We start from the raw sequence: 9594 nt of genomic DNA, 5'->3' as shown, positions 1-9594 counted from the left end.
TAGGCCAGGCCATGATAGGCCGTAGGCCAGGCCATGATAGGCCGTAGGCCAGGCTCAGGCCGAAAAAAAAGCCTATCATAGGCCGTAGGCCAGGCTTAGGCCTCAAAAATTCATCGTAGGCCAGGCTCAGGCCTTTCAAAGCCTAGCCTGACTTGGCCTATTCTCACCCCTAATTATTATATCTCAAACAAACTCGAAAATATTCAGTAATAATATAATTAATATTATTATCAACTTTAAAATACTTCTAAAGGAACTCCACCTATTTTATGCATTTTTTTAACTTTTTTTTTTCAAATTCACATATACTGTGTTGATTTAAAATTTATTTTTATTTATAAAATTTAAAATTAGAACAACTTCAATGGAGTTTCTAAAAAAAATTTACTAAAGAATACAAAGATAAAAGAAGAAAAAAAATAAGATTTTGAAGTAGTAAATAATGAAATATTACATGGTATAATAATTAGATGATAATATGAACGATTTAACCTGAAAAAAACAGGGAGAATATAGAATGAATATGGAACAACTAAAATGATAGTATAATTGATAGACTTTATAATAGGAAATAATATTATTAATAAATAATAAATATTAAAATATATATAGATCGGTATGTCATACCTAATATATTTTTTTTTTATAAACTGACGTATTTAAATAAATAGAATTTAAAAATAGTGTTAGTCTAGTCTTTTTTTTAAACACGCCAATGGCCGGTTTGAAATTTTATTGAAATTAAAAATTCATTTAATTTTTTTTAATTAGATCCAAAAATTTAATGATTTACCATGCTTGCATTATTAGTCAGTTTTTCATATAATAATTAATGAGAATCACATCAAGATGAATGAGACAGTAATTACTTTGATAGTTGTTTAAAATTATTCACTTTATATATTTATTTACTTATTTTTTATTTAATTACTTTGAGATTCCTTGAACTACTTGAAAATTCATAGATAGATCCTTAAACCAAAAAGGTTAATAATCATATCCCTGAATAATTCATTTTGAAAATTTATTGGAATTAAAAACTCATTTAATTTTTTTAATTAGATCCAAAAATTTAAAATAGGTCTTCGAATTACAAATATTTAAAATAAAAAGGAAATATGGACTCTATTTAATATTTTTAGTTTAATTATCTAAATACACATCGATAAGTTTAGGAGTTTAATTATAATTTTTTTAATTCAAAACCCTATTTAAAAATCCAAAATTCCTAGTTCAGAGACTACCTTTATTTTTTTAGTTGTGGCACTATGGATTAATAATTTCATTAATTTGTTCCCTCGTACAGATTCTTAAGTTTTCCAAGTCCTCGTCGTTTTTTCAACTAATGTTATATTTCAATAGGAATTTGGGCTTATGATAAAAATGAGGTTCAAACGATAAATACATATGCTATATATTCTTAAAGTGTTAAATATATTTTTATTTTTTATAAATTCTAATTTTAATAAAATAAAAATTCAACTTTTAGCACCTATAAAATTAATCAGCAAGTAGTTTTAATTTCTAATGAAATGAAATATATTTAATTATACTTTAATTTTAAATTTTTTGAATATTTATTTTGCAATTATGTTTATAATATTATAAAAAGTTCATCTACAAAACTTTAAATTTTTTTAACTAACGATGAATTACATATGAATTTTTTAGATTATAAAATATTGAAGATAAAATAACAAAAATATGAACTTAAAAATCAAATTTTGGTTCATTTTTTATATTAAAAAAAATATTTATATTGTTGTAAACATACTTGCATAAATTCATTTAAAAATATTTCATCCAATCTCAAATATAAACAAAAGTGGATAAAAAAAAATTGATGAATTTAGTCTAAAATTTAGTTTAAATACATTAACTTTCTTTGAATTTACGTTTCTTATATTTGAGATCAAATGAAGTATATTTCAATTTAACAACAATGACTGATAATTTTGTATGGATTAAAAATTGTATTTTTATTTTACATATATATAAAGGACCAATTAACTCAAATATATTTATCTTTTTTAAAATAGCTATATATATATATATATATATATATATATATATATAAGTTGCGCTCTACTAACCTTGAAGATCACACGGTTCATAAATATCTTTCTTTGCTTCAAATTGTGGATTCACTTGAGTCATTTGGTGATCGAGTTCCCTTCAATTAACACATTGATGTTATTCTTAAATGTTAATTACCTCCCACTATATAGTTCATCTACTTTAAATGCATTTTGTATATCTTGTTATCCCAATGGATACAGTCATTTAATTATCTTGTAATTCTAACACCCCCTATATTTAAAAGTTTTATCTTTAATATTAAATAGTTAATATGATTTTATTGTGTAAATATTTATTTAATAAAGATATACAAAATTAATTAGTGGATTATTTAAAGGATATAATTAGCTATTATATTTATACTTTCTCACTCTCACACTCAAACTTAAGCATATGTTAGTAAAAAAAAAACCACTCACTTTTTCTATCACTCCTCACACCACACACACACCACTTTTCACCTTCTTCTTTTCTTTGACTCCTTCCTTTAGGTAGTGAGGTGGTGGACTAGCACCCAAACTCTATCACTACAAAAGACAATATTCTTATATTTCATCTTTCTTCTTCCATTCATAATCAACATCATATCACCGCTTGATTTCTTGTTCCTTCTCATTTTCAACAAAACTCTCCAATCTTTTCTTCACTTCTTTGTCTCAATAAAACATTCATCAACAGCTCCATCTTTGTTTCTTCGTCCTTGCTCAAATTCATAGTAAAATCATGGTTCTAAGTCATTTTTGGTGCATGGATTATGAAGATGTGGAGGCCAAACTAAAGGAGATCAAGGATTCAAAGAGGAGTCTAGGATTTTATTTTGGGTGATATTTTGAAAAGGCGATTATTACTACTTAAATATATTCAAAAGGTGTCTATTACACTAAAATTTAGCTTTGATTCGCCCACATAATCTATGTAATATTGGATGCAAATGGCTTTGTCGGAAAATTCTATTCACTATACTTTAGAATTCTCTACATGAATTGCACACTCACATCAAACATATTCATCAATGATATTTTACATAATAAAGTTTTCTCAATTGCTCTTGTGAACTAGAGAAAATAAACATAACTTAGAAATAAATTTGACTTGTGTAATTTATGAAACTCATATATATTCTCTGTCTATAGAGTAATTCCGTTTATAAAAAAATTTGTTATGTTGATTCTAAAGTTTATATATCATTAACGGACAAAATGATGAAGCAAGGCAATGGTTGATCCATTGGATGTACCTAGAGCTGTCAAAAAAACCCCAACTCCTAGGCCTCCTTAATTTTTTTTTTAAAAAACTCCTAATATTAAGTCCCTATTAAAATAATTTTTTTTAAATCTCAGCCCATTATTTCATAGGCTTATAGGCCCCCAATATTTTGAGATTTTTTCTTGAAAAACTTTCGATATTTATTTTTTTTGAAAAAATATCGAAAAAAATAAATAAATAAAAAATTCTCAAAAAAATTTGTGAAAAAACAAATGAAAATTCTCCAAAAAAATCAATTTTTTTCTCAAATAAAAAAAAATAGATTTATTTTCTCGAATCAAAAAGAAATTTTAAATAATTTTTTATCAAAAAAAAATCAAAATTTTTGTATCGGTGAAAAAATCGTAAAAAATTGTTTCTCGAAAAAATATTAAAAAAGAAATTGTCAAATTTCTTTTTCAAACAAAAATTGATTTTTTTTTTTGAAAACGTGGGCCTATAGGCCCACTAAGCCCATAAAATTTTAGGGGTCTTTAGTGTTGGGGCCTTCTTTTTGTGGGTCTTTTAAATTTTAAATTTTTTTTGCCCCTCCGACATGTAGGTTGACCCAATAATTAGGAGGCTTGTCAAATTGACAGCTCTAGATGTACCTCTGTCCCCGCAGTTAGAACCCTCGTGATACACTTTTTCGTTTTTGTCAATTAAAAATACAAAATAGTGCCTTGCGACCAAAAGCTATACAACAACGCACACAACCACTGGACAATTCAATTCCATTAGATCTAAACACCATTTATTAAACTAATAAACAATTGAAACTTTCAATATATTATATTTTGAAAATAACACTCACAATTCTTTATCATTTGATTTATTACTTAGTAAATTATATTTTTATTTATATCCGAATAGATTGATAAAAAAACTTTAAATCAATTATTCATTATAACAAATATGTATAATTTACACAATAAATCTCGATGCTATTGATCGAATTATAAATAAGACACAATTGATAAGGTCATATGTCTCATATCCTTTTCAGGGAATCTAAAAGTCAAACTATTGAATTTGAAGCGGTCCACTTCATTCTCATATAATTAGACTATATTAAAGATGCACTCATAATTATGCATTTCAACAAATATATGTTATATCTCTATTAAAAGAAAACTTCATCCTACCACATTTATTCTTCTGGTCCAAGTGCTTTAAATCCCTTGGAATGTACTTATTGTCAAGTACTTAAATCATTCAAATAGTGAATTTTCATCATTAAACACAAAACTTGATTCTATCCAAGTGTGAGTTGACTTTTTAATCATTGGTAATTAATTAGATATGACTTTTTATCACATATATAATTATGTCTTCAATGTCATCAACATCATATCTTTGTCAATCCTTTCATCAAAGAATTGTAAGATTCATTTCAACTTTAATAAAGTTTGAATATTCATTCGCTCACATAGCTATGTATTTTTATAAAATATTTATAGTCATGACCAACTATTTACAAAACCAGGACACTTTTGTCATTTATCATATTATATTCTATCACAAACACCAATTTTTATCTCATTTTACATTTTACTATATTTAATAAGTATTTCAAGACAATTCTTATACACCACTTTAAATAAATTAATGTATTAAACATGAATCTGAAACTATATATATTCATACTTGTCAAGATTTGAGACTAAAATTATAAATAATTTATTTTTTTGGGGCAACTTTTTTTGGATATGTGGCCCAATTTTATTTATTTTTAAAAAAAAAACTGATATTGCGGACTTCCTAATACCTATACAGACTAGCTCGAATGGGTAAAAGATTTTTTCTAACTTGGCCAGAAAACCCTGAAAAAATTTGGGTTAGGCAAATCGACCTATATGAGCTTAGCTCGTTTTGAAAACTCTACTCGCCACCATCCTGGACGAGCCCTAAAATTTTAATAAGTTCAACCTAGAGGAAGCAATGTCTCGAACTCTACTCGCCAAATTTTAATTTCATTTTTTATTGTTTGAATTGTGTTTGTTTCATATTTTTGAAAAAATATTTTGTTAAAAAAATCAGTTTTTGGCTAAAAATAGTAGGGCCTGATAGATGAGAGAGAAATATGTCACAAATTTTTTAAAAATTAAACTTAACTTACTAATAAGAGAAAATTATGTAATTACTCTTATCCTTTTTGGAAAGTCCAAAGTTGTCCTCTATTTTACTAGGATTTTCTCCTGCATCAATTTCACGCACTCAATTGTGATCGTTTTTCTCCTTCCATGAGACTTTGATATAGGTTTTCATCAAATAAGTTTTCTTCTCCTTTTCAATTTCTTCACATCAAATTTTTGTTGTTTCTATGCTTTTCATTTTTACATTATTTATATGTTGATACAATTTTTTTTGTATGTTTATTTATTGCTTTTTGATTATTACCTAAGGTATATTAATCAATTTTAAAATGTGTCTAAGAAATAATTATTAGAAAAGCCATGTCTTTTATAGTAATTTTGTAGTTTAAAAAATCACTTTTATAAAATTATACACAAATAGATTAAAAATCATTTTAACAAAAAAAATCATTTTTATGATAGTAAACAAACGGAAATCAAAAAAATCATTTTTAAACAAATCTCTAAAAAATAATCTCTAAATTTTTTAAACTATAAATCGTTTTTATTTAAACTCAAACAAACGCATTCGTTATTGTATAAATTATGCAAGCACTATGAAAATAATTGAATATTATCAAATAACTCAATATTATAAATCTTAATTTTAATTAAATTGTTAAATAACTATAATAATTTTTAATTCTTCAAAAATAATTGTATTATCAAAATTGTGAGAATTATCTTATTTTAGATAAATTTTAAAATATTTTTAATATAGTTTCAACTAATTGTCAGAGAAAGGTTTAAGTTCAAGACAAAAAATATATTTGTATGTGTTATACTATTCAAGCATTTTTATTGAGTGAATGAGTTGTTTTATCTATAATATAAATAATGAATCATAAAATATTCATAGGTAAACTTAATGTTTGTATAGTATATATATTGTAATCATCCCGATTTATAATTGTATTTTTTTTACGTGAATTAGACACTTTTTAAACAAAAATGCATCCAATCTCTATTTTATTGTCAATTTTTCAACAAAAATTATAGTGGTCCAAACAGGGATATCATTTCAAATTATATTTGAAAATCCAATTTCTCTGTATTTTTTTAAAAGTATTTCATAAAATGTTTTACTAGTTCAAAACATACATAAATACATATGTCTTCTCTTACTATATTTTTGCTTAAATATTATTCAATAGAGTCAATATTTTATACAAATAAATTAAAATTATAATTAAAATATAAAATTATTATTACTAAACTAGAAATAGAATAAGATAAATGAATAGATAAAATATTGATTGATTAGCATAGGCTTGCACTTTGAGACTTTCTTAAATTGATTATATATTAAAAAGACAAAGAAACTACAAAATTAAAATTTAATTCTAATTTTTTTAATCTAATTCTCTCTGACATTAACTTCTTGAATTCTTTTGCATATTATGGTGTAGATATAAAAACAAATGTTAAACATAAGTACTCCTGAAATTTGATTCAGAATTTAATTTTGAAATTAATATATAATTTAAAATTTTACTTTTAAGTTAGAAATTTAAGTGTTACAAATTTTAAATAATAAATAAAACATAATTTTCATGATTAGATAAATCAATTGTATAAATCTAATATTATTTTAATTCAATTCATTATGCATACATATAATAAAGTATTTTTTTACACTTATTTAAATTTATTATGGAAATTCCCCATCCTTCATTCGTCATATGTTAAGTACGACTCTTAAAATCATGTATGTTATGTAATAATGAATATTATATATGTTAGCAATACAATGTGATAGTAAATTTGAATCACAATATATTTATGTATTATACAACAATTATTTATCAAATAACTTAACTTTTTAAAATAATTGTATAAAATTCTAAAATATTTAATTATTTTTTTGACAAATTATAAATTTAATCAATAAACACTTCAAACCGAGAAATAAGATGAATATAATTTTTTTTTCTATATTTCATATATGGTTTCTTTTCTTTTTTTTTTTTTATTCTCTTCTTTTTCTTATTCATAGATAACAAATATATCCATGCTGCTTAAAAAATTAACACCCTTATAAATAGTTTGATTAATTAAAAAATATATATTAAAATTTAAAATAATATTTATTTTAAAATAATATAAACAGTATTATATAGTTCAATAGATGATATTATTATAAAATAGTAGTATTATTGATAAAAATGTCTATCTTTTAAAAAATTTATAATAGATTATAAAAAAAATATATTATCAGAATATAGATAACACCTTTATTTAATAAGTTTTATCTATTTTTTATTAATAATTGGTATTATTAATAAATATTTATTATTTTAATTATTAGTTTTATTAATATTTATTTTAAAATATATAAATATTCCAAAATACATAATCTTTAAAATATATATATATATAATGGTAAAATAATTTTTTTATTAAATACCAAATTTATATAATAGTAAATAAATTCTTCATTTAAATACGTGATAATAAGTATAATTATATAGATAGTTTTCTTTTAATTTTGTTTAATATTCTCACTTGTTTGTTTTTATTTTGTAAATAGAATAATTTGGTTGTATTACTCATTTATATAAATTATTAGTTGGTTAGGTAAAAGATAAGACTAATAGATTTTTATAATAAAATATCAAATTACATGAATATTTATAAGAAGTTGTAATCTCATTGTAACTGTTAATTCAATCTACACTGACAAATAAACTGTATTTATGTTTATATATATATATTTCTAATTTTCAAAATCTTTAGTTCAATAATATTATATTATGTACTTCAATAATATTTTGCATTCAAAATCTCTATTTATTTTTTAAAATTTATTATTATTATTATTATTATTATTATTATTATTATTATTATTATTATTATTATTATTATTAAATTTACAACACAAATCTAACTAGAAGATTTTAAAAAAATTATTATAGACACAGATGTAAGTGCAAATTTATTATAGACACTATTATTCACATATGCACTTAATATTTATATTTATGACAATTTATTTTATTATTATAAATAACATATAAACATATACACATTCTAAAAAACATACTAAAATAATTTAATAAACGATGCACAAAATCTCAATTATAGAAAAGAAATTGCATCCAACCATGTATTCTTCGTTCCAGTTAATCAAGATTTATACATGCATAAATTCTAGATAATTTACGTCAATAAACTAATATATTAAACAAGCATCGTAAATTATATATATTTATATTTGTCAAAATTTAAGAGACTAAAATTATAAATAAATTTTATTTCATCAATTAATCATAACTTCTTGTTCTTAGTTTAAAAATATCAATCAAAACAAATTTTTCATCAAAATATATTAACTCTAGCTAATTCCATATTATTAATTTTCGACATCATGTTTTCATTTTACTATACATGCATCCCAAAAAGAAAATATATATATATATAAAATAAGCATTTCAAACATGAAGAAAATATATAAATCTAAGTAATATTCGGTGTTCACCCATAAAATTTCACGTGATGATTTCTAAGACATAAATTAATTTTAAAAATCCAAATAAACAAAATTCATGCATAAATCATATTAAAATTATATTTATTATTTATGTTTAAGCATCAACGACAACAAGACATGTACACATGACAAATACTATATAATTAATGATGCATATATATCAAAAATATTACAGGATAAATTTAACATAAAAAAAAAATAAAAAAAAATAAAAAAAAATTAGTTTATAGAACTACACATGAATTTAGAATATCAAACATATATAGATTCATATAAAATAATTGTGTACCTTTAATTATGGTCATAAATAATTATGTGAGTGTTCATCTCTTTCAATGGTGGAGCCACTTATCACAAAGAAAAATCGAAAATCGAACTTAAAGATTGTTGAATTTTATGTTCGGAGTGAGCTGCAAATTTTGAACAAAAAGAAGATGAAACTGATGATGATGGTTGCAGAAATAAATTTCAAAGAGTGTATTACACTAAACTTTATATTCGATTCACTCTCACTAATCTATATATATTGGATGCAAACAGGTTAACCGCGAATTCCCTTCATGATACTTTAGAATCCTTAACATAAATTACATATTCACATCAAACATATCGATCAATGATATTTTACATAATAAAATTTGTTCA

Source organism: Cicer arietinum, chromosome 6 (genome assembly GCF_000331145.2).
Source record: "Cicer arietinum cultivar CDC Frontier isolate Library 1 chromosome 6, Cicar.CDCFrontier_v2.0, whole genome shotgun sequence".
NCBI lineage: Eukaryota > Viridiplantae > Streptophyta > Magnoliopsida > Fabales > Fabaceae > Cicer > Cicer arietinum.
This window is presented reverse-complemented; position numbering follows the sequence as displayed.